This window comes from Pseudophryne corroboree, chromosome 1 (assembly GCF_028390025.1).
Source record: "Pseudophryne corroboree isolate aPseCor3 chromosome 1, aPseCor3.hap2, whole genome shotgun sequence".
Classification (NCBI taxonomy): domain Eukaryota; kingdom Metazoa; phylum Chordata; class Amphibia; order Anura; family Myobatrachidae; genus Pseudophryne; species Pseudophryne corroboree.
Window position 1 is genome coordinate 1,062,465,502 of NC_086444.1, and position 26,374 is coordinate 1,062,491,875.

Below are 26,374 nucleotides of genomic sequence, written 5' to 3' on the forward strand. Positions count from 1 at the left end.
TCCAAGGCTCGCATGCGTCCGGCTTCAAGGTAACCCTAGGGCCGGGTTCAATGCCACCCTCGGGGATAGCCTCTAGATGGGCCAGCACCGACCTGCCCGGGATCTTGATTGGTGAGTTTCCCAGGTTGCACACCCGCAGGGGTACGGTGCCATTCCGTACAACCGCTACGGTTCTGGCCAGCAGCAACCCGGCCTCCACTTGTCTGAACCAACAAGGTTCTATCACAACTTCCCTTCCTTCCAGCCGCTGCTGCGCACGGACGGGTACTTCCAGGACCACCTCCTGTCTCGCTGGGATCCTCACCCTTTGGTTATGTCGTGTCTTTATCAGGCCGAGGGGGCGCCAGGCTTCCATGGAGGCGGTCTCCTCGTTCCGCTGGACGACCCTCTGGAAAGCTTGCTGCACCGGCTTCTGCACACCCAGATACTTCCAGTACTGGGGGCCCTTATCGTGTACAAGTACTCGATCGAGACTCCGTAGGATGTTCATCCCCAGAATCACCGGCCCATGATGAAACTCCTCGCCACTCACCACTACGAACCCCTTCTTTCCAAGGGACTGCCCATACACCTCCACCTCAATCCACACGACCCCTGTCACGGGAATGGGAAGGTTGTTTGCGGCCACTAGGGTTACCCAATTCCCGACACTGGTGGTCGTGAGATGGGCATAATCTTCCCTAAACCGCTTCTCGGACATGGTGGACACTTGTGATCCGGTATCCAAAAGGCAACGTTGATCCCTCCCTCCTAACCTCGCCACTACCGTGGGACACTCACCGAACAAGTCCGATGAGTTGACGACGTCTACTTGGGCGCCGCCTTCCCCCGCGGTTTGTCCCGTTACCGCGAGGGACCTTAGTTTAAAGGTCTCCTACGCCCCTCCCGTCCGGAGCGGCGCTCCGGGCAATCCCGAGCGAAATGTCCAGGCTCCTCACATTCCCAACACACCAACTCGCGGGGTCCCCTCGGGCGCACCTCCCCTCCCCGACGTCCAGCGGTCTCCGTCTCCTTTTTCCTCCGAGGGTTCTTTTCTTTGGCCCGATCCTCGTTGTCCCAACCCCTCCTTTCTGGGTCGGTTGGAGAGTACCGGTGCTGGGTATATGAATGGCAGTAATAAAGGCTAACATTGTGAGATATGTTCCGATCACGTGATTGTAGACACGTGACTGTAAAAGAATACGTCATCGGTTGTATGAGAATATACTCGGGCATCCGGGATGACGTGGTCGTCATATCAACAGGTCCGATCACGTGACTGTAAGCACGTGACCGGAAGTATGACGTTGCCGGACATCCGAATATGGGCTTGATCATTCAGGATTCTGAACGGAGATTCCTGAGATGTCAACAGGTCCGATCACGTGACTGTAAACACGTGACCGGAAATATGACGCTACCGGACATCCAAATATGGGCTTGATCATTCAGGAGCCTGAACGGAGATTCCTGAGTTACCATAGCGACATGATTTGTTGTGGGTAATGGCCAATGACAAGGTATAGAGTGGTCATGTGTTCATGATCACATGACCGTGGGTTTAAATATGTGAGTTGAATAAGTCCTGTTTTAAACAGTTTATAAACTTCGTTTTTCGATTTAAAGTTATGATTACTATATAGTCTGCTCTCCTGCTGCTTCATAGAAGATATGAAATCATTTTAAATAAATACATGTAATTAATGTTTATTCAGGTGTTGGTTCTTTTCTTATTAAATTACCTATATAAGGGGAAGTAAGCCTCTAGTACATCACCTTTGATAAAGCTGCCAAACAGACAGTGAAACGCGTTAGGTTGCCAGCCTATGACCAGGACATCGCTAAGGCCAGAGAACTTATGGTATATATCATCCATCATCTTGCCATAAAATTGGATACAAATGTTTGGGATGACCCGCAGTGGTCTTCAGAGCTCTGACCCATCCAATATACATCTATCCGGAGACCGATCCATGCATGTGGACATTTAACAAAAAGGGAGAACCACCAATTCCAATTGCGCAGGACAGAATCATCATTACCGCGCTAGGTGGGATACCCTGCTACCTTCCACCCAGGATCTGGTAATTATCTTATGGTTATCCGTGCAGGATATGATATTATAAAGCATTGGAACGATTCTACCATCACTTGGCCTTTTTAGAGTCCACAGAAATACCGTTTGGTCGTATCACTGGCTTATGAGGCTTGTTTTGATTTTAATATGTGTTTATTTTACTAATTTGATTATATTAAATTTTATTTATTGATTTAATACCAACACCTGTTAGCGCTGTTTATTTATTGTTTTGTTTTGCTCTATATGGTGACTGACTATCACCTTTATTTAACAGCCGCTTTGGGAAAACAACTCTGTTAAAGCGCCCGGAGAGAAAATTATACTGATTTATCAGTACAGGTTTTTTCAATAATTAAACCTCGCCACTACCGTGGGACACTCACCGAACAAGTCCGATGAGTTGACGACGTCTACTTGGGCGCCGCCTTCCCCCGCGGTTTGTCCCGTTACCGCGAGGGACCTTAGTTTAAAGGTCTCCTACGCCCCTCCCGTCCGGAGCGGCGCTCCGGGCAATCCCGAGCGAAATGTCCAGGCTCCTCACATTCCCAACACACCAACTCGCGGGGTCCCCTCGGGCGCACCTCCCCTCCCCGACGTCCAGCGGTCTCCGTCTCCTTTTTCCTCCGAGGGTTCTTTTCTTTGGCCCGATCCTCGTTGTCCCAACCCCTCCTTTCTGGGTCGGCGTCGCGGCTTTCGGCTCGTTCCACCCTCTGCCTTAACTGGGACACTTCGTCCTGGACGAGAAGGAGCGTGGTGGTCAGCTCCTTGATGCATCCCTCCAAGGGACTAACTTCTGGCGCCCGGACCCTATCTATCGGTTGAGTGGGTGGTGTAGACACGGCGCTGGAACTGAGCTCCGCGTTCTCTTCTTTCTTCAGCGCCATCTCTAACACTTCGAAGAAGGTGAGTTCGCCATCCCCATCGACTTTATCCTGGAGGTAGTTCCGCAGGGACCTGCTCCTCAGTCCACCAATCAAAATACCTCTCAAGGTGGAATCCGGGTCCCCTGTCATCAGCTCCTCATCTTCCCTCGTCTGGATCTCACCCATGTACTCCTGGATCGCGTTCGCGAACTGAGAAATCGTCTCATCTTCCCTCTGCACCCGCGCGAACACACGCTTCTTCAGCGTGGTGGTGGTGGCCTTCTCCCCATACACGCCCCTCAGGATGGTGAAGACGTCAGCCAGGCTCTTACGAAGCCGCTCGGGGCGTACTCTCACGGTCTTCCGGGCGTCGCCAGTCAGGACTTTCAACGCCAAATTCACCTGTACCCGCCTCGGAATCTGGTAGAGGTCGATCGTGGTTTCCAACTGCTCGATCCACTCCGTCAAGGGCATATTCTGCCCGTCGAACTTGTCAAGGTGGTTGAGGGCCGCCCCGATGGGTATCCTGTCCCGAGGCGGATTGCTGGTCCCGTCCTTCACCTCCTCGGGGGACTCGTTACCGTCGTCCTCCGGCTTGTCCACTTCTCGATCCATCTTCTCTAAGGATCCTGCCGACTACGCCAAATGTAAGGATACTGAAGTGTATGAAGCCAGCGGCCGTGTAAGTGAATCACTGCTTACCTCCGTCCGGACACACGCTCCTCCCGCGCAGCGTTGATTTCAGAGGACGTGTCTTCAGGACCTCCGCCCAGAACTTGCCGGCTAAAGGGAACAAGAAATACTCTCACTGCGGGCCCACTTCCCTCTTGGCCTGGGGATCAGGGGCACACCGGGGGTGGCTGCGACGTTCACCGATTAGGTGAATGTCATCATCGGCCCGTGGGCCTCAGCTACCCAATCGTCACCTATTTGGCACTTGCGCACCGAGGTGGGAGCGAGCCCGCTAGGCCTAGCGGGATCCCGCGACCGGTGCTCAACACGGACAAGGGCACACACTCACAAATAATACTCACGCTGGTACTCTTGTCAACTTGCTTGATACGCCACTCCGCTCCTGGGGAAAAGAATGACAGCAGCCTCCCTACAACTAAACAACGGCTAACAACAAACTGAGCCTAACTATCATGAACTGCAACAATTTACTGGGACGGCTACTTCACCTAATCACTAACAACAGGTCAAGCAAACACAAGAGTAATGCGAGTATAATATAAATGGAGGGTACCTTACCATCCGGTCCGGCGCAGGTTCTGCCACCTCGCCCTAGTGGTGACCAACTCTCCACGGCTCTTCCCCGCCCTGGGAGTGTACGCAAGGCGTGAGGGTCAGCCGACCCTCCGTGCCCAGCCTACAATGTACCCCACCCGAGCGGCCGCACAGCTCGCTCGCGGAGGTGCACAAAAAGGCAGGGCCCCGCCTGGCTTGAGAACACCCCGATGGCCTTTCCCTCCTTAGTGGGTACCGTGGGATGACCCGAACGTAATACCCTGGGTCACCTTTGATCCTCTACCCCCGTAGTTTACTGGGTGCTCCTGTGGCCCGCAGGCCTACGGCCCGTTATGCCCCGGGCCTAATGCCCACCTGACTGGGTGGCTGATGAGAGTGCGAGCCTAACGCCCAGCACCCCAGTTTAGAATGGCCGGGTCTGGCCTTACAGGCCGCGGGCCGGGTGGAGCCCCGACTGCACGCGGCCTCACAGGCCCAGACGCGCCGACCTTATTGCCCACGGGCCGGAAGGGCCCGACTAACTGGCCACAGGCCGAGAGGGCCTGACTATGCCCACGGGCCTAGCGCCCGATCACCCGGTGGTCTAGGAGGAGGCTGGAGACTCGGCACGAGGCCGCTTACCGGGCCGTAGGGAGAGGCCGCGGTGGGGAGCTTCGTTAGCTCTTTTGCCTCCCACACACCGCGACACTCTCCTCCGGGACTTCCGGTGGGCTCCTCTTCCGCAGTCGTCCCGACGCCTTCTTCCCGGCCGTCGACAGGCTCTCCGCGCTGGGACCTCTTCTGTCTTCTGCCTCCTGGCCGTCGCTGCCGTCGCCGCTGCCGCCGCCTCTTCTCCTGGACCACCGCCGTCTTCTTTCTTCTGTTCCTTCTTCCTCTTCTGGAGCTCTTCTCTGCTCCGTCCCCGGCGCCGACTGGCCGCTCCCGCTCCGCCGCGTCTGTTATAAGACGCTGGGAGGGGGCGGCGCTATGACGCGGCGAGCCCTGATTGGCTCGTCGCTGCATGCTCTGATTGGCTGACCGGGCGCGAGCCCTGATTGGCTCCCGCCCGGCGCCATCCTCGCCCGCGATTGGAGGGGCTTGAATCCCACCGGATGCAAGCCCCTCCGCACTGAGGACCCGCCGCAACGCCGCCGCTGACCGGGGGGAACGGGGGCCAGCGACTTCCCCCGTCCCCGCGTCCCGCTGCCCTCTCACACTACCTCCATTCCCCTCCTCACATCATGTCACTGGCGCTGTCACATGCAGCCCTGTCATCACTGACATATCATGCATGTCCTCATATAGTCTGTGTTGCTGGCCCACCCCTAGGGGTGCTAGTGGTGTGTTACCCATACAGTGTTTGGTCCCAGAGTGTAAGTGATATGTGTAGCAAGTTTGGTGTAAATTGCTCCAGGCATTCCAGAGTTATGCTGTCTGCTGAAAAACTCTGTGCTGCTGCCTCAACCCTAGGGGTGCTAGGGGTGTCTTTCCCCCACAGTGTTTGTTCCCAGATTGTATGGCATATGTGTACCAATTTTTGAGTACATTGCTCCAGCAATTCCGGAGTTATGATGTCTGCTGATATATTCTGTGCTGCTGTCTCCTCCCCAGGGGTGCTAGGGATTTCTAATTGTTTTAGTTGCCACGGCCGTGTTTTAATACGCTCGTATGTAAAATTTCATGATCATAGCTTGTAAACTGTGGATTTGTATAGAAAGACAGAAGGACAAATTTTCGCTTTTATATAGTAGAGAGATAGATATATATATATATATATATATATATATATATTTATCTACGATAGATAGATAGATAGATAGATAGATAGATAGATAGATAGATAGATAGATAGATAGATAGATAGATAGATAGATAGATACTGTACAGTATATATAGGTTCAAGTTCAGAACATGGGAGCCCGGGCTATCAATTTCACTATCCATGTGGACTTCTAATGGGAATAGTAACCTGTAGTGAGCGTAGCAAGGGCACACTTTTTTCAGAACAAGTTCAATTATGTAAGTATAGTGACAGTTGGCATCCCATCTGCCGGGATATCGTATGTATCCCATATATACAGTGTAGTGAACGGAATAAAATGTTTGCCCAGATTATAGTTAATTCTCCCTACCCTACAGTTAAATCATTTCTTTTCCATATTTCTTGTCCAGCATTCGCTGGATGATAAATCATAGTCACAAGGCAGCTCAGACACAGGGGCTAGAACTTAGAAGGCGTCTCAGTTGGATTATCTCCTATACCATCCAATTCTCAATATGCACTATATCAAGTCAACATTTTAGTAACAAGTGACCCTCCCACCATATGACGCATTGTTACATTTTTTGGGGCATTTCCGATATATAAATTGCACACAGATGGATACATTTTTGGAGGATTTATGAGTTGTGTGCCATCTGGTTAGAATTCTAATGGCATTTTCCACAGAGATCATACTCATGACTGAGGAATGTCACATTCAGGGCTGCACTGCTATTCCTCCAGTAACAGTTAACTGTTCCACTGACATTTTCCAGAGTAGGTGGTAATTGTATAAGAAAATTATATACTGAGGCTTGAAGAGATGTCATTTATATTCATCAGACTACAGGTGTCGTGTAGGCTTTCTTGGAAACCTTGCACCATAGAAACCACCATGCTCTATGTATATTTGTAATGATTGCATGATGTGTAGATATATAAAAATATACAAAATGACTGTTGTTTGTTTACAATTATTTCAATTATTATACAGTATGTAAGGAATGATTTTAGGAAAATGGTTATTCTGCTGTAAGCAGAAAAGAAAATGTATATAAGGTAATGAACATAAAACATCTGGATGAACGCAGGACATCAAGGAGTATACCTGTATTTACTGTCGGTTCTGGTTCTAAACCAAAACGGTGTTGGGCAGTTTTGTCATCAGACCAAGAATAGGCCACAAATAGACCAAGACTTCCTGGTGGATTTCCATGGGGGAAAACATACCACAAGCAATTTCTACACTACAAACCTTCTATAAAAAAATACTCCTCCCAAGATCATTGTGAGAGTACAGGGCCTGCTTCATAGTTGTACACTAATGCACATACAGCTGCGATCCCGTACACAGATACAGAGAAGGAACACAGCTATAAGGTCACAGAGGAGCTCACAGAATCACCGATCTTCTGAATGGAGGTTAAGTGTAAGCTTAGCAGAGGAGTAGCTGGTGGCACATGCACAGTCACATTATTAGGGCATTTTTTGTGAAAAATACCCTGAGAAGTGTGAAAGGGAATACACAGAGATAGAGTATTATCACAAGCTTTGTCCCAGCATGCGAACTGGAATAGGGGAGGTGGAGGGGGGTGAGGACCAGATGATGACCATGACTTCCTCTTCAGATACAGGGAAGAAAGATGTCAGATTTGGTAGGAGGGAAGGAGAGGGGGGGTCGGGAAATGGAGGAGGGGGATTGCTCAGGTTCTGGTGGGATGTTGGGGGTCATTCCGACATGATCGTACGCTGCACTTCGTCGCAGCCGTGCGATTGGGTCGGAACTGCACATGCGCACAGGCGCATCGTTGCCCGGCGATGGTCATTGCCAGCCAGCGACGCCGCAAACGAAGAAAGCGGTCGCAGCGGCGACCGCAAGAAGATTGACAGGAGGAAGGTGAAACCGGGCGGCAACTCACTGTTTTCAGGTAGTTGTGAGTCCAACGCAGGCGTGTCCAGGCGTTTGGAGGGCGGATGTCTGACGTCAATTCCGGGACCTGCAACGCTGGATCGATGGCACAGCGTAAGTAACTCTTACCCTGGTCTTCTTTTACACAAAACCTTTTTTGCATAGCAGGGTTGCGTTCGCAGCCCTGCTATGCAGAAATACACTCGCCCATAGGCGGTGTCTAGTTGATCGCACGGGCAGCAAAAAAGTTGCTTTGTGCGATCAACTCAGAATGACCCCCGTTATGTCCTGACGAATGGAGTCAATTTTGGATGTGAAGTAGGTGGCAAAGTCAAGAGCAAAAAGTGAAGAGGGGAGTTGAGGCAGGGGTGGGCAGAGGAGCGAGTTGACAGTGGCAAAGAGGCGCTGGGGGTTTGAGGATTGGGAGGAGATTAGGTTTTTGAAGCAAGATTGTTTAGAGAGGGTAAGGGCAGCAAAGTAGGATGAGAGATAAATTTGTGGTGGAGGAAGTCGGCCTTAGAGCATGATTTCCTCCACTGTTGCTCAGCGGTACGTGAGCATTTTTGCAGATATCTGGTGCATTTGGTGTGCCAGCGTTGAGGTGTTGATCTGCGAGGGTGAGTAGTGGTTGGTGGGGCGACAGAGACAAGAGCAGAGGTAAGGGATGCACTGTATAGGTAAGTAGCTTGTTCAGGGCAGGAAAGAGATAGAATAGGAGAGAGGAGTGAGTCAAACAGGGAGGATAGGGAAGTAGTGTCAGTAGCCTCAATTTTACACTTTGTGATGGTAGTCTTAGGGGGTAAAGATGGAGATGCAGATAGAGATAGGTTAAAAGTGAGAAGGTGATGGTCAGAGAAGGGCGACAGGGAGTTGGAGAAATCAGAAAGATCACAGCGGTGAGTGAAGACCAGATCCAGTGAGTTTACACTCACAAGGGAGGGGGAGGAGGTCCACTGGGAGAGACCAAGAGAAGAAGTGAGGTTAAAGAGTTTAGAGGCAGGTGATTTTGTGGGGTTATCGATAGGGATGTTGAAATCACCTAGAATAATGGAGGGAATGTCAGAAGAGAGGAAGTGAGGAAGCAAAGTTGTCAAGGAAATTGGAGGGCACGCCAGGGGGGCAGTAAATGACAGCCACTCGAAGATGAACAGGTTGGAAGAGGCGTATAGCATGGACCTCAAATGTAGAGAATGTAAGGGATGGTTCTGGTGGTATGAGTTGGTATGAGTAGCTAGAGGGTTTTAGGAGCCCAACACCACCACTGTGGTGTTCGGGGGGGAATGATGAGAACGTGAGACCCCCAGCAGAGAGAGCAGCGGGAGAAACTGTGTCAGAGGGGGTAATCCAAGTTTCAGTGATGGCTAGGAGATGCAAGGAATTTGAGATGAAAAGGTCATGGGAGGGGACCAGTTTATTACAGAACTGGCATTCCAGAGGGTACAGGAGAGAGGGAGAGAGTCTAAGGGAGTGATGTAAATGAGATTATCAGGTTACATCACTCAGTAGTGCCCTTTATTTACATTGCACTTCACAATGGTACGCTTCACAATGGTGGATATGTTATGCCACACAGCAGTGCCCTTCTATACAATGCCTACAGTAGTGCCCCTTATACACAATTCCCACATAAATAGTGCCCTTTACATATAATACCTGCAGTTGTAGTGCCCCTTACACATAATGACCACAGTAGTGCCCCTTATACACATCTATGCCTCTGTCACTCCAGCAGCTCGCTTGTGTCCCTCCAGTGGCTCCATGCCCTGCATCCCTCCAGCAGCTTCCACACCTCTATTGTCCTTCCTGCCCCCTCTCATCTTGTCTTCAAGATACACAGAGCCTGCTCCTCTTCATGCCTCCTATTCACTTCAGCAGCAGTGACAGCATGACATCACATACGCCATGCCGGAAAAGCAAGCCAATGGGACCTGAGGAGGGGATGAAACAGCATGTATGAGTACCAGGAGGGGTTAGCTGTAAATGGAGAAGGACCATTGAGCCACCGGGACCTGAGGAAGGGGAAGGTGGCTCATCAGTAGCACTAGCGCCGCCTGCATCATCTATTGATGTAGGTGATAGGTCAGGTTTTTCTGTTGGATTTACTGTGCAGAGCAATGGAGGTGGTGGAACAAGTTCCACCTCATTACCCCCCGCAACCCCCCCCCCCCTTACCTGTAGCCCCTGGTCAAAGTGCACAGTTACTTGCTCTTTGTTACTTTATTCCCAACTCAGAAACAGTATGGGGAAGGGAATGAGGAGGAGGAGGTTAATAAATGTGAGACATACAGTATGTTCTGGCTGTATCTCTCTCGCCGGCTCCGGACCCAGCGGGTGACGTCACAGTGTCCACAGAAGGTAACCACGTCTAACGCGTTTCGACCAATCACAGTCTTCGTCTAATTTGGAAGAATTAAGATGAAAGATCTCAAAATGAAGTAAAGTGTTACAATCAGTACTTTTGTGATATAAATCAGTGGTTAATACCCCTTCGTTACAGCGGATGAGCACATCTAAAAAATTGACACTTTCCTTACTGGTGTTGAACGTGAACTTAATGGGGTGCCCAGACATATTATGAGTGTTAATAAATGTACTGAATTCCTCCTCTGTATGTGACCAAATTAAAAACACGTCATCACACTTAGGGAACGCATGGCCAACCACAAAATGGCTATTAGAAATGCCATTCAATCTGGGACAAGCGACCAACCGGTGGCTCGCCATTTTGCACAGGCTAGGCATAGTATAGCCTGTTTGAAATATATAATTATTGATCACGAACCGGCCAGACTGAGGGGTGGTAATACGTCCTAGCGCTTGTAGCAAAAAGAATCTAAATGGATTCATGAGTTACAGACTCGTTGGGACTTCATTGTTTTTTATAGTTTATATTGATGTTGGTCTTTGAGTACAGCATTCATGGAGTTAATGGTGAAGACAGAGTGTCTAGTTGATTAACACCTGTGGAGATTATTGTGCAGTCCTGATGGTATCTGCACACGGCTTTCTGTATACTTACCGCATCTGTGTCCATTGGATATTTTGTTTTTATATGTGTTTGTGTTTTTTTGTTTGTTTTAACAACATTCATTAGTGGTTTGTGGATGTCATTTGTGATATTGTTTTACTTATTTGTATTCAGTGTGATGCTTCTAGTAGGCGGGGAGGCATGATGACGTCATTTGTGGGCGTCAGAACGCCGGAACCACGCCGGAGCTCACCGCACATGTGGGGGAATAAAAGGTATGTATTTTGTAATTGTTATTTGTAACATGAGGATGAAGAATAAACTTCGAAACGTTGCTGCAACCTGCTGTTTTGCATCTTTATTACCAGTGTGCCGCCTACAGTGGACTATATATATATATATATATATATATCTGTCTTGAATGAACGTTATACTTTAATTGCATGGGTTCAGTGCCCCTAAACCTGAGAGTACTTTCTATTTATCTTTTTGCTGTTCAACTTGGTGGTGTATTAGCTGCTGCTTGTTACTCAGGATGGTTGGGGCAGTATGGGAGGATTTTGTCATCTCTTTAGCGAGCCCTTTAAAGGCACTATACAGAATATCCACATACAGACTATGTAGGGCCACCATCCAGCTGGCAAAAGTTTTAAATTGCAATAAGATGCTATAGGGCAGGCCTGACCAACCTGTGGCTCTCCAGCTGTTGTAAAACTACAAGTCACAGCATGCCCTGCCACAGTTTTGCTATTAGGAAATTTGAAAACTCTGGCAGGGCATGCTGGGACTCAGTAGCGGATCTTGCCATGGGCAAGCAGGACTTTTGCCCGGGGTGCCGCCTTCTGGAGGGTGCCGGCGCCATCCGGAGAGCGCCGCACCATGGCATGATCCGCTGCTGCTGTGACCCCCGCGGATCGCTCTGTCCAGGTGCCACTGCCCCCCGCTGTGAAGGGAACTAGACGCGTAGCGTCTAGTTTCCCTTCATGGAGAGGACCTTTACTGTGCGGTGCGCGATTACGTCATCGCGCACCGCACATCATTTCACTACTGTAGAGGGGCGTAACTGACCACGCCCCCTGTATAAAACGACGCCCTGTTTGCCCGCCTGGGGCGCTGGAAGACTTAGAACCGGCCCTGCTGGGACTTGTAGTTGCACAACATCTGGAAAGCCACAGGTTGGCCAAGCCTGCTATAGAGTCCTACCTGTCATAATGAAAATATGCTGGAAGGTCCAACCCTCACAAATTCTAGTATACAGCACATCAACTGTCCCAATTTAGGTGGGATAGTCCTGTTTTTCAGACACTGTCCCACCCGCAGGCTGCAGTGTCCCACGAGCGGGTGGAAGGTTGGGGGAGCTGTACATCACTGCTGCTCTGCACAGACGAGCAGCAGGTGAATCCTAATAGATCTAAACAGTGCAGTGTGGTGTGCCTAGGAGTTGTCCAGCTGCATGGGAAGTGCTGGTCATGCACCCAAAATGACGAATATGGAAGACGTTCCACAAGTCTAAACCCTCCCAACCAAGACCATGTCCTCATGCAGTCGAGGTCACTTTCCTGCGATGGTTCCAGTTTGCATTGATCACTTGTTGAGAGGTATGATGCATTTCCACATTTTTAAAAATACATATCTGCTAATGCAGCGCATTAAAGTCACTTTGAATTGGAATTGGTTTTTACTAGTATTTGTACTAGTATTATTAATATAGCATTGAAACATATGAGGAGCACCTAACTTCTGTAATACCTGCTGAGTCTCACATATGCAAAATTCTGAAATAGGGAATATTCTGAAATATGATTATTTTTTTTTGGCGCGACTGAGATAGTGACACCTTTGCTTCTGATGCTTTGTTTCATGAACAAAAATATTAGAAATATTGTATAAAATTACCTTTAGACTATGCATATAAGGTGTATATGAAACCTAAATGCATTCTGTGCCTAGACTTGGGCCCCATCCCCAGATATCTCATTATGGTATGCAATTATTCCAGTATGTAAAAATCTGATATCCAAATACCTCTGGTCCCAAACATTTTGTATATGGGAGGCTCACCTGTATCACAAAGCCGAGATGACTCACTACATGTTGTATAATAAAAGAAAGTATATAATAGATAATGTGGAATCATTTCATAGCAACAGTGTGTTTGCGTCTTGCCTCCATTGAAGCATCATAATCTTTCATAGTGACGACCATTTTGTTGCCTAGAGACATTGAGAACGAAGTGATGGTTTTTCTGTTTAGAGAAAACGACATAAAGACAAGGATACATGTTAGGATCGTCATCTTCACCACTTGTCTTTAAGGTCGCGGAAAATCTCGTGGGGATGCGGGCAAGATCCCGCCGAATGAATAACTGACTAATAAGCAAGAGATCGGGAAAACAATAAGCTATTTGCAAAACCACAGACCACTGGTGATAAACATGACTTTAGCGAAGTTAGTATCTTTGTTAAAATAGCTTTATTAAGAGCTTAATTAGTTTAATATTGTACAGTGTATCCATTCTCTGTACATGGGGTGGCACGTCAAAAACGGGAGGAGGTTCAGCTGCATTTTCGGGGTGGCTGCACACGCAGCCACTCCAATCAAGAAAAAGGTGGTGGACCTCCTGCATACGCAACCTAGCTGCGGCTGCAGGGGGTCGTCCACAGTGGCTGCGGTCGCAGCCACTGGGCAGGCCATTCTGCATGCTGGGCAGCCTTGCCCTGTGATGGGCGACCCCCAGCATGTGAAAGAACAGATTGCTAATTCTGCTTTTTATCAGAATCTGCAATCCGTACTGAATAACCCACATGGACCACAATCACAATGACAAACTCTAAAGTAAGTTGATTTGTTTCTGTAGCCATGTGATGTGACAATTAAACTGAACAAATGACAAATTGCAGATCAGGAAAGGGTGCAGAACATCTTCCTGGGAAACCTACAGCATTATAGGCAAACACATTATTCTAGCAGTTTAGCTTCTCTAAAGCAAAGTCTAATCCTGTAATCAGAAGGCAAACTGTAAAAATGAGTCAGGCTAGTACCATCCCAAGACGTGTATATGGCAATCATTTATATTTTACAATGCAAATATCAAGAGACCGAATGGCCATTACACGTCAATGTATTTTCCCTTTCAACAAGACCACAAACGAATTTAGGTCATTCTGCTTTACATCTGGTTTTGCTATCCGTATATATTATTCCCAAAACTATAAATTGTGTTTTGTTCAGAGTGTTTATGAGTATTGTTACGACACAGCTTCCATGAAAAACAAAATGATATAAGTAGGGCAATGGTTTCCGGTTGTCGCTTTCTTTAATTAGAATGTTCTAATACTTTCTGGAACTTGTGACTGTTCTAGAGCTGGATTTGGGTATGGGTGCAAACACAGGATTTCATTGGGAAATGTATTATTTATCAGAAGAAAATCACTATTGGGTATATTCAATTGGTGTCGAATCCCTTATTTTGTCGGAAAATGACCCATTTCCGACAAAAAAAAAAACCTGACGAATTGCATTCGACAATTCAATAAGTGACTTTTCGACGAAATTACTGTCGGATCCGTTACGACATTTGACTTTTTGACGTTTGAGTGTCCGTAATGGTAAAATACCGGGTTTTGGACAAAACCATATTCAATTGAAGATTGTCGAATCGGTGTCAGTGGTTTTCGATGTGACTTTCGACAATTTCACTCCAACAAGTTTTTCTGTCGTGAGCTGACATGACATTTTTTATACTTGATTTCTTAAAAAAAAATCATTTCTTCTAGCTTATATATTTATATTTTAAGTAATTACATTATTTGGTTTTGTATTTATGACCCAAATTATTATATTTTGATTTTTTTTTTTCTGAATATCTTTTCTTTACTGGGCTGAGTGAAGGAATGTACCCATGATTTCCCAATTTTACCCAGGTTACACTTCACCATAGCCACTCCTATGCTTGAGACTTCAGGGAGAAGAGCAGCCATTACAGTCAGCTGTCTTGTGGAATCGTTTTTTTTAGTGCAATCTGCGTTTTTAACTTATATTTATATTTTTTTACACTGACTACAATAATGGAGCCTTTTTTGACCAGATTGTGATGTTCATGATCCAGGCAAGTGTGGAGGAGGAACATGATCTTGAAGATCAGGATCGTGGTCATCAAATGTCTGCATTGGGTGAGTCAGTGCATGCATCATTTCTACGTCCATGCCAGTATCGCACTAGGCGTGCACTGGAGGATCTCTCTGAGTTTGAGGTGACACAAAATTATCGCTTATCAGCTCGTGAAATATATTGGCTGTACAATCTGTTGGAGCCTGACCTGGAACCTCGGGCACGGACAAATCACGCAGTCAGTGGTTTCCAGAAAACTGCTGGCTACGTTCCATTTTTTGGCGTCAGGCACATTCCAGCCTACTTTGTCTCAAACATGCGGTCTTTCACAGCCGACACTGTCGCGCTGTTTAACCCAGGTCATTAAGGCGTTGTGCAAATTAATGACCCAGTTCATTAAATTACCAGATACGGACATCGGATGGAATGAGATCAAAATTGGCTTTTGCAATTAATTAAAATTCTCCAACGTTCTGGGTGCGATAGACTGTACGCATGTGCAATTCAGACTGCCCAGGAATTCGGAAGAATGTTATCGGAACCGAAAACGCTTCCATTCCATGAATGTTCAGGTGGTCTGTGATGCAAAAATTATTTTACAAATATTTTTGTGGGATTTCCTGGGTCATCTCACGACTCCTTCATCCTAAGCCAGTCATCGCTGTTTCATGAATTTGAGACAGGAAAAATGCCAGATGGCTGGCTGTTAGGTACACTAAGTATAATTTTTGGGGGGATTTTACATTTTATTTAAAATATTTTCCCAAAAATTTTTTTTCATAGGTGATGCGGGTTACCCTAACAAACCTTGGCTCTTGACCCCATTGTCTAATCCTGTAGGTGAAGCCCAAGAATGGTACCAAGAGGCACACATTACATTGCGGAGTGTAATTGAGTGTGCCTTCGGTGTACTTAAAAGCCGGTTTAGAAGTTGAGACTCTTTCGGCAGTGCTCTTTTATACTCCCCGGCGAAGGTTTGCGGCATAGTTAATGCATGTTGTATCCTACATAACATTTGTGTCGCAAACCATTTGCCAGTGACTATTCATCACAGGGTTTTTCATGGCGGGAACTGTTCTGCTCCACCTATGGGTATGGATCAGTGGCAGAACTTGTGAGTGGTGGGCCCAGGTGCAAAAAAAAATGCTTTGGGCCCCTCTCCTCAAGTTCAAAATATGTTGCTGGTAGTGGATGACAGGGAGAGGCAGTGGGTGGTGGGGAGAGAGAGAGGGTGACATGGAGAGGCAGTGGGTGAAGGAGAGAGGGTTAAAGAAAGAGGCAGTGGGTGAAGGGTAGGTGGGTAAAGGCAGTGGGTAACGGGGAGAGAGAGGGTGACAGGGAGAGGTAGTGGGTGATGGGGATGGGGTGACAGGAGAGGCAGCAGGTGATATGGAGAGGGTGACAGGGAGAGGTTTGATGGTTACAGAGAAAAACAGTGCGTGACTAGGAAGAGGCAGAGAGTGATAGGGAGAGTTAGAAGGTGACAGGGAGAGTTAGAAGGTGACAGGGGAATCAGTATGTCTGTGTGAGAGATATATGTGTGTGTGAGAGAGATATGTATATGTGTGAGAGATATGTTTGTTTGTGTGTGTGTAAGCGATATACAGGTATATGTGTGTGTGAGTGTGCGAGAGAGGCAGAAAAATGGGAAAGATATGGATAGAGACAGAGCGATATATATGTGTGTGTGCGAGAGAGACAGAAAAATTAGAAAGACATGGAGAGAAAGACAGAGAAAAAGAGAGACAGACAGACATTGAGAGACATAGAGAAGAAGAGAGAAAGACATGGAGAGAGAAAAAGAGAGAGACAGACAAAAAGGGAGGGAGAGAGACAGACAGACATGGAGACAGAGAAAAAGAGAAAGACATGGAGAGAGAGACATGAAAAAAAAACATATGTCTGTGTGTGAGAGAGATATGTATGTGTATGAGAGAGAGAAACATGTAGAGAGACATGGGGTGACAGAGAAAAAGGGAGAGAGATGTGTGTGTGTGTGTGTGTGTGTGTGTGTGTGTGTGTGTGTGTGTGTGTGTGTGTGTGTGTGTGTGTGTGAGGGAGAGACAGAAAAATGAAGAGAGGCATGAAGAGAGAGAGAGGGACATGAAAAGAGATAGAGAAAAAGAGAGACACATGAAGAGAGATATGAAAAGAGAGCTAGGCACATGAAAAGAGACATGAAGAGAGAGAGAGAGACGGATGAAGAGAGGGGTATGAAAAGAGAAAGACATGAAGATTGAGAGAGAGATAGGGAGAGAGATATGAAAAGAGAGAGAGAGAAAGACACAAAAAGAGAGAGAGACACAAAAAGAGAGAAAGAGAGACAAAGAGAGAGACAAAAAGCGAGACACGAAAAGCGAGAGAGAGAGAGACACGAAAAGCGAGAGAGAGAGAGACACACGAAAAGACAGAGACAGAGAGACGTGAAAAGAGAGACACGAAAAGAGAGAGACGTGAAAAGAGAGAGACATGAAAAGAGAGAGAGAGACATAAAGAGAGAGACATGAAAAGAGATAGAGACATGAAAAGAGAGAGAGAGAGACATGAAAAGAGATACATGAAAAGAGAGAGAGACATGAAAAGAGAGAGAGAGACATGAAAAGAGAGACGAGACGTGAAAAAAGAGAAAGAGAGAGACAGACATGAAAAGAGAGAGAGACAGACATGAAAAGAGAGAGAGAGACATGAAAAGAGAGAGGGAGAGATATGAAAACAGACCACGAGTTTGATAAAGCAATAACATGCCCAGTCCACGGCTTGTGCAAGCTACCTGCAGCAGGGTGTCCTCACCTGGCCGACAGACTAGGGGACAAGACAGGGTAGCAGGTGAGAATGAGGTCAGTGACCCTGGCTTGCAGCGTGATGGAGGTGACCAGGACCGGAGCACGATGGAGGTGACCAGGGCCGGAGCGCGATGGAGGTGACCAGGGCCAGAGCGCGATGGAGGTGACCAGGGCCAGAGCGCGATGGAGGTGACCAGGGCCAGAGCGTGATGGAGGTGACCTGGGGCGGCAGGGATGACTGGCTTACCTGGGGACAGGGACGCATCTCTCCTCTCTTTAATTTTCGCGCCGGGGCCGGTCACTAGAGCGTGACGTCGGACCCCGGCAATAGCAGCTTGTCTGTGAAAGGGGAGGAGGATGGGAGGAGATGGGAAGAGAGGGGAGTGGGCTCCCTCTTCCTCCTCCAGCTGGACCGCCTCCTCCGCATTCGTTTCAGACCGCGGCCGTGCATGCCCAGCAATACAAATTAATAAAGATGAGTCAGTATAATGAAGTCTGACTCATCTGGGCCCCTTCAGTGTTGTGGGCCCCTGTGCATTGCAACGCCTGCACTGGTGGAAGTTCCGCCACTGGTATGGATGAAGGAGATGAAGCGAGAAGCCATCTAATCAGGACATACTTTTCCTCCTCCTGTGAGTATAATTGTATTTTTTTTAAATTACAGAGTTCTGTCCTGTTGACAGCCAGCATCCAGTTTTTCCAGTTACGTCAAGTCTAAGGCATCCCGTTGACGACTGTTTTCCAGTTACCAGTTGGGTGTGTTTATCCATTTTTTGAATCCTGTTCTCAGGGCCGGTTCCGGGGCTTCTGGCGCCCCGGGCGGCATTAGGGGGCGTGGCTTCATACAGGGGGCGTGGTCAGTTACGTCCCCTGTACTGTAGTAGGATGTGCGGTGCGCGATGACGTCATCGCGCACCGCACAGCAAAGGTCCTCTCCACGAAGGAAAACTAGACGCTAAGCGTCTAGTTCCCTTCGTGGAGAGGACCTTTGCTGTGTGGTGCGCGATGACGTCAACGCGCACCGCACATCATCACAGTTAAGGTCCTCTCCAGGAAGGGAAACTAGACGCGTAGCGTCTAGTTTCCCTTCACAGCGGGCAGCCCACGAAGGGAAACTAGACGCGTAGCGTCTAGTTTCCCTGGACAGCGGGACAGCGGGCCGCTGCAGCGGGGGGCACCACAGCAGCAGCAGATCTTGCCATGGTGCGGTGCCCTCCGGATGGCGCCGGCGCCCTCTGGAAGGCGGCGCCCCGGGCAAAAGTCCTGCTACCATGACAGCCTACTTGTGATGTGGACCTTCCCCCACTGGGATGTTATACCCTCCAGGTGAGATGCTGGACCCCAACCTCCCTGATGTTAGTGTTACCTGTGTGTTGTTGCCTGCAGCTGCTGTTCTTCTTTTTCAGGAGGGATGTCTCGCTTTGAAGTACCTTGTAAATAATACTATTTTTCTCTTCCACAGGTTTCACGGAGTAGCATTTCCAAGTACCTTCTCCTGTGTAAAGTGATGCTAAAGTCCCCTCTACCATGACAGCCTACTTGTGATGTTGACCTTTCCCCACTGGGATGTTATACCCTCCAGGTGAGATGCTGGACCCCAACCTCCCTGATGTCAGTGTTACCTGTGTGTTGTTGCTTGCAGCTGCTGTTCTTTTTCAGGAGGGATTTTTTTCTCTTCCACAGGTTTTCCCAGGAAAGTACTTCCATGACCTTGATCGCCAAAGTGGACAGTGGAGCTAAGACCCTCACCGCTGCTACCATGCCAGCCTACCTCAAGACCTTCAATACCCCCACACCCCTTAAATGCCCACTTGTAAATTACAGTTACTATATATAAAAACGCAAAACTTCTAAATTTTATATTTTATTGAAGAAAATTAAACAGTTTTATTTTTATTGTTCATAAAAAATAATTTTTTGTAAAAGAAAATAAAAAAGTGTTCTTCTTCATACATTCCTTGTTCTTGTGTAGATATCTGAAAAAAATAGAAAAACAGACTTAAGGGCACTGTAATGATGTCACGTTCTCATTCCTTTCCCAAGAACATTTATGGAACCACACAGCCCAGCCAAAACCCATGGCTGGACTGTGTGGCTCCACAAGTGCAGGCAGATAAAGGTGGAGGAGTCGTGGGGTCAGTGGTTTGTACTTTGACCCACCTGCACTTGTGGAACCACACAGCCCAGCCAAAACCCATTGCTGGACTGTGTGGCTCCACAAGTGCAGGCAGATCAAGGTGGAGGAGTCGTGGGGTCAGTGGTCTGTACTTTGACCCACCTGCACTTGTGGAACCACACAGCCCAGCCAAAACCCATTGCTGGACTGTGTGGCTCCACAAGTGCAGGCAGATAAAGGTGGAGGAGTTGTGGGGTCAGTGGTCTGTACTTTAACCCGCCTGCACTTGTGCAACCACACAGCCCAGCCAAAACCCATTGCTGGACTGTGTGACTCCACAAGTGCAGGCAGATAAAGGTGGAGGAGTCGTGGGGTCAGTGGTCTGTACTTTAACCCGCCTGCACTTGTGCAACCACACAGCCCAGCCAAAACCCATTGCTGGACTGTGTGACTCCACAAGTGCAGGCAGATCAAGGTGGAGAAGTCGTGGGGTCAGTGGTCTGTACTTTGAACCGCCTGCACTTGTGGAAACACACAGCCCAGCCGAAACCCATGGCTGGACTGTGTGACTCCACAAGTGCAGGTGGGTCAAGGTTTGTGTAAGTGTGTGTAAAATGAAACATGCCATTACTCACCATTGTAAAGTCACCTAGAACAACGCTGTCCATGCCTCTTTGTCGACCATCCCTGAAAGAATTTAAAAAATACTGTATGTGAATGCTCAAGTTACACAAAAGAGAATGCTCAAGTTACAAAAGTTTTACAGGGTATGGGTCATTGGGTCGACTCAACTTAGGTCGACAATCATTAGGTCGACCACTGAAGGTCGACATGGGCATTAGGTCGACATGCACTAGGCCAACATGGGCATTAGGTTGACATGTACTAGGTCGGCAGGTGAAAAGTTTGGCATGAGTTTTTGGACTTTTTTGGGTGTAGTTTTCTTCGTAAAGTGACGGGGAACCCCAGTTAGTGCACCGTGTCCCCTCGCATGGCTCGCTTTGCTTGCCATGCTTCAGGCAAAGTACCTCACTCCTCTACCGCTTCGCTCGGTTCAGGTTACTGTTCCAATCGTAATCCAAGTGGATCGTCAAGTACGGAAAAATGCAAAAAAAAATATATTTTTTAAAAACTCATGTCGACCTCTTGACATGTCAACCTAGTACATGTCGACCTAATGACCATGTCAACCTATTGACTATGTCGACCTAAGCTGTGTCGACCTAACAACCATATCCCTTTTTACAGAGGAGTATTTCTTAAAAAATAAATGTGGTATCAGACATGCTTTTTGGCCCATCATATATGTACCCACAAGGAGCTTCCATCCTTTACCACAATCATACATGTCCGCGCATGTATGGCTACATATAGCTCCTTGGTAGTACCCGCTCAGGTGGGGGGGATACATATAAATAACAATACAAAGAAAAAAACAAACTAATGGGAGGGAGAAAAAGGGAAGCACAGAAAAATAACATTTTTAATAATGAAAAATACGACTGCGCCATTGTGTGTGGGGGCTGTCCTGATCCTTTTCCTCCGAAAGGGGGTGACGATGTCCTTGGTGGCTGCAGAGTGCGTTGCGTAGGCCTTGATGGGCGTGCTGGTGTAGCTGTTGAGGCCGGAGTCCGTATTGATGGTGGAGGTATCTGGTAGACGGGGTACATCCCTGTATACCCTTGGTACTGCTGTGACTGTCCGTACCAGGGATGTGGTGAAGCAAGGGCAGGAGGCATCAGTGTGGCTGGAGGTGGCGGAGGTGGTGGTTGAATGACATGTTGTTGACCTGTCCCTGTGAGTTTATCATAGATCAACAGGAGAACCGTTGCGATGAGCTGTGAGTTGGAAGCTGTCTGTCGCTGGCTCTCCGACATGTTCTGGAAGCTTTGTGACTCACATGCCGTGTTCTCCAGCAGCTTGTTCATGGATGTCGCCAGAACGTGGAGGACGTCCAGGTTGACCTGTGTTCTTCGTGCCTGGTGTTTGAAATTTTAGCCATGGTGCTGGCCATGGTCTTCTGCATTGCAACTGTACTGTAGGCCATCTTCTCCATTGACTTCTCAATGGCCTCCAGTCTGGTGTTGACGACATACCAAAAACTGTCCTGGCGCTGTTGCATCTCTGATGCCCGGTTGTCTACCCCCTGAACTCTTGAAGGTGCCTGTCCTTGCTGAATGTCTCTCACCAATTGCACTTGTGCAGCTGTAGAAAATGTAAAAAAAAAAAAATGTAGAAGTCCATTCCCACATATGTTTAAGGATCACAAACTTTTCAGTTTATTAAAAAAGTTATATTTATCTAATTACTTACACAGGGGTGTAGAAACTGGGGGCTGCTGCACATCCACCTCATCGCCCGACTCTTCCTGTAGCAGAGCCGTAGGGACCAGTCCCTAACGCGAATCCGCTGCTGGTCTGTGGCACCTCTGTTTACAAAAGTTTTTTTTTTTTAAAGTTAGTAGATAATATTAGAAAATATGGAAAAGATCACAATGGATTCATATATTAATCTTCTGCATCCTGTGGTGCCGATGCTCCAGGAGCTTCTCCGGACCTCAAATCTTGAGACAGTTCTTTGCTTGGGATTGACGTGTCGGCACGGCTGGCATCAAACCCTTGAAAAGTCTCATCCGTGAATCCTGAGGACTCAAACAGGTCAGGTGATGGGTCCACAGTATAAAGAGTCACGCTTTCTTGAGGCTCTTGTGTCACAGTCTCTAAGCTCCTGGAGGATTGGTCCTGAGCTGGTGATGCCCTGCGCGCAGGTGAAGATCTGTGTACTGATGATGTTTGGCACGCAGGTGATAGTCGGCGCGCAGGTGAAGGTCTGCGCACTGGTGATGCCGGCGTGCAGGTGATGTCCGGCGTGCAGGTGATGTCCGACGCGCTGGTGATGTCTGGCGTGCTGGTGATGTCCGACGCGCTGGTGATGTCTGGCGTGCTGGTGATGTCCGGCGCAAAGGCGATGGTCTGCGTGCTGGTGATGTCCTGCGCGCAGGTGTGTCTAGGGGAAAGGAGAAACCCACTTTAGCAACGAAAATGAATAATAGTTTAGCACAGCACATTTGAATGAATTCTTACCATCATGCCTCCATTTGGACTGCTGGGCTCCCACCATCTTCCGTCTTCTGGGCGGTTCTTCCTCCTCGGGAAAGCAAGCAGGGTGGGTGGAGTCCACACTGCCTGGAACTCCTTGGACCATGACAGGGTTCATGCGCCTTTTGATGACTTCCTCCCAGGGCAGCCACTTGAAATTCAAAGCCGGGCCACCTCCGGTTGTTGTCTCATGTCAGCGCTGAATCCCCATCTTTTTCTTGGTCTGTCTACGGCAGTCACTGTAACACTTCATGCAGTTTCTGGTGTCCCGACGGTTTCCAGATAATGCAGTTACTTGATCCGTGATGGCCTCCCAGATCTTCCTCTTTGCCTTTTCTGCTGCTGCCTGTGCCTTTGGTCCGTACAGAATGTCGTAGGACCGGTCGACACCATCCACTAGGACTCAGTTTTCCGCCTCAGTGTACCGGGGTCCACGTGGAATCTTCCACCCTGTTTCTTCTCCAGAGGCTTCCTCGTCTGACTGATCCTCTGGCTGGCTTGTAGGAAAATAAATTACATACAATTAACAATGACCTGTAGGTGTGCCTCAGGGTGTGTTCCTGGCAGTGCGCAAAGTGGCACATGGGCGTGGTAAAGTGTATGCTAGTGTGGCTGCAGGTGCAAAAAGTAACTAATAATTATCTGTCTTCGCCTTTTCTTTTTTCTCCTACGTCCTTGGTCCCTTGATGACCTCGGCTGCTCGCTCGATGACCTTGGCTGGTCGGCCATCTCCTTCTCCTGGTTCGGGGCCCACTCCTCGTCACTGTTCAGCGAGTCTTCTGAGGAGTGAGAGGTAGGGGGGGAAGGGGGCGCTTTTCCCTGGACATTCCTGTTTTAAATCAATTTTTAAAAAAAACATTAGCACATCCAAAAACAGTAAAACCCCACCCTAAAGTCCACTAAAGCCACCCCTGCACCACCACATGGCATGCTGCAATAAAACCAGTGGTCAAGCATGACAAAAAAAAAACCACATTAGCACATCAAAAACAGTAAAAACCCACCCTAAAGTCCACTAAAGCCACCCCTGCACCACCACATGGCATGCTGCAATTAAAACTGTGGTCAAGCATGACAAAAAAAAAGCACATTAGCACATCCAAAAACAGTAAAACCCCACCCTAACAGTGGCGTGCGGTGAGGTCTGTGGCTGGTGAGGCACTGCAGTCATAATGTTCACTGAGTCCCACTGATGACCCATACCACAACTGTGGTTGTAGACATACCCCCTCACAGAGAGCCTTTCTCACGCTGACGGCCAGGCCAAGCAGGAGAGGTTTGCAGTTGCTGCGATCCCTCCCTGCAAGGGAGCCCTCTCACCCCCAGCGCCTGTAGTGATCCTCACTGCCAGAGAATCCTCTCATGGATCCGTTATCCTCCCCTCCATGGCACTCCCTGCTCACCTGGATACCCGCCGGTGATGTGACAGAGACGATCCGGATAGGGTGTGGGGTCACTGGGGACCCATAGACAAATAGCACACCATCTGACCTGACCCGGCCGGCTGCGGGGACAGCGGGAGACACATGGGTGAATGGGGGAACACAGTGGTCTCTGTGCCCGTCAGAGACCATTTCTGAGGCAGGCGGGGGCCGAATGACTTCCTGCCATAGGCATGCGCAGCACATTTTATTAGGGGGTGCACCGTCGTAGAGGCGCGTCTAGTACCACCTACTGGGCATGTCTAGCACCGCCTATCGGGCGTGTCTAGCACCGCCTATTGGAATTCTTTTCTTTTCAATATGCACCTTACCTATAACGGGGAACCTCTGAAGAAATGTATTCTTCTTGGTCAGACGGCGTCTTCAGTCAGTAATCACTATTCATGTAGGAGATCACATGATCCGGAAAAGATGCCTGTGTAGGAATATAACCAATGTGATCATCATACAACAGAGGCTCACCTCCTGCCCCTTGCATCTCTCAGCCACATCATCAACCCTTCCATACATCTCTAAGCCACAACATCTCCGCCCTGCATCGACTCTCAGCCGCACCATCATCTCCCTGCGTCGTCTCTCAGTCACACCATCATCTCCCATCCTAATCTCTCGCAATACCCCTCACTTTGTCTCTCATCCTACCCCCTTCACTCTGTGCCTCTGACTCTCCCATTCTTCCCTCTATGCCTCTCAGTCACCCGTCCTTCACTGTCTCTCAGCCTGCCCCACCCCTTTCACTCTGTGTCCTTCAGCCTCCACCTCCCTTCATTCTCCACTCCCTTCACTGCATTATTAATAATTTATTACTAGTTCTATTATATCCCCCCTGGTCCTCACTCCCCCCCCCCCCATTCCCTGCAGGCTGTAGTAGTTTATGGCTCACTACCACTGACAGGACGCTGTATGCAGCTCCTCCACCTCCTCCTCATCAGTGGAGTTTGTGGGCATAGGAGAAGAACATGGGCAGGTGGCCGTTCGTGTGGTGTGACATCATCGGGTCACATTGCACAGTACATTGAGGCAGAGTCATAGTGTGGATCAGGGGGCAGGATGGGAGTAGTAGTGCGGAGCACGAGGACAGGATAGGAGGAGTAGTGCAGAGCAGGGGGCAGGAGGGAGGAGAGGAGGACAGGGGAGGAGGAGTAATGCAGAGCATGGGGGTAAGATGGTAGTGATAAAGCTGAATATTTATCTTATATAAATCCCTTTATGAAGTCTAAGAACACTGTACGCTATTTACGTATGGAGTACCGTAAGGGTACGCACGTTGCGTAGCAATCGCTTAGCCGTAGTCGAGACGCTCAAGCGTCACGTTCGCTCACGGCCAAGAGATCACGGGCAGGCACGCTATTGGCTGCTGACTAACGTAATGATTCGCTATAGCGTAGCGGACGCTCGGGACCACGAGGAGATCACCAGCGGCGCTGATCGCTAACAATGTTAAACCTTTGTATCTAAACCATAAACAGTATATTATGCAGTAAAACCTTAGTGTAGAAATAGGGTGTAGATGCAACCTAGTGTAACCTTATTAACTCAAATGCTGTTCGAGCGTCACCGACGCTCTGAGAATACTTAGCACTATAAGAAATACACAGATACCTGGGCTTAGGGTCAAACGCCTAATATAAATATATTATGAATGATATACTTGCAAAAGAATTAACACAATACAAGTCATAAACTACAATATAACATAGACTACCTAACCAGATAACTACACAGGAAATACAATACAATACAATTACGTTTTAAGGGAAAATAAGAGAGAAAGAGGAGAAGAGAGAGAGAGAGAGAGAGAAATTGGCCCACAATAACAGTAAGAACTATATGGCTGCGGAGAAAACTTACGCACAAAGGAAACGATCGCATGCGCCTCTGGACATCCAGCTCCCGATTTTCAGCAATGATAACCGTTGAAGAGTGAGAGCTGGATGTGATCGGCTTGTCTATTTATGCCCCACACACAATACAATTCAATGGTCCCTACAATCTCATTGTTCATTGGACACAGGAATTCCTCCTCGCATTATAACA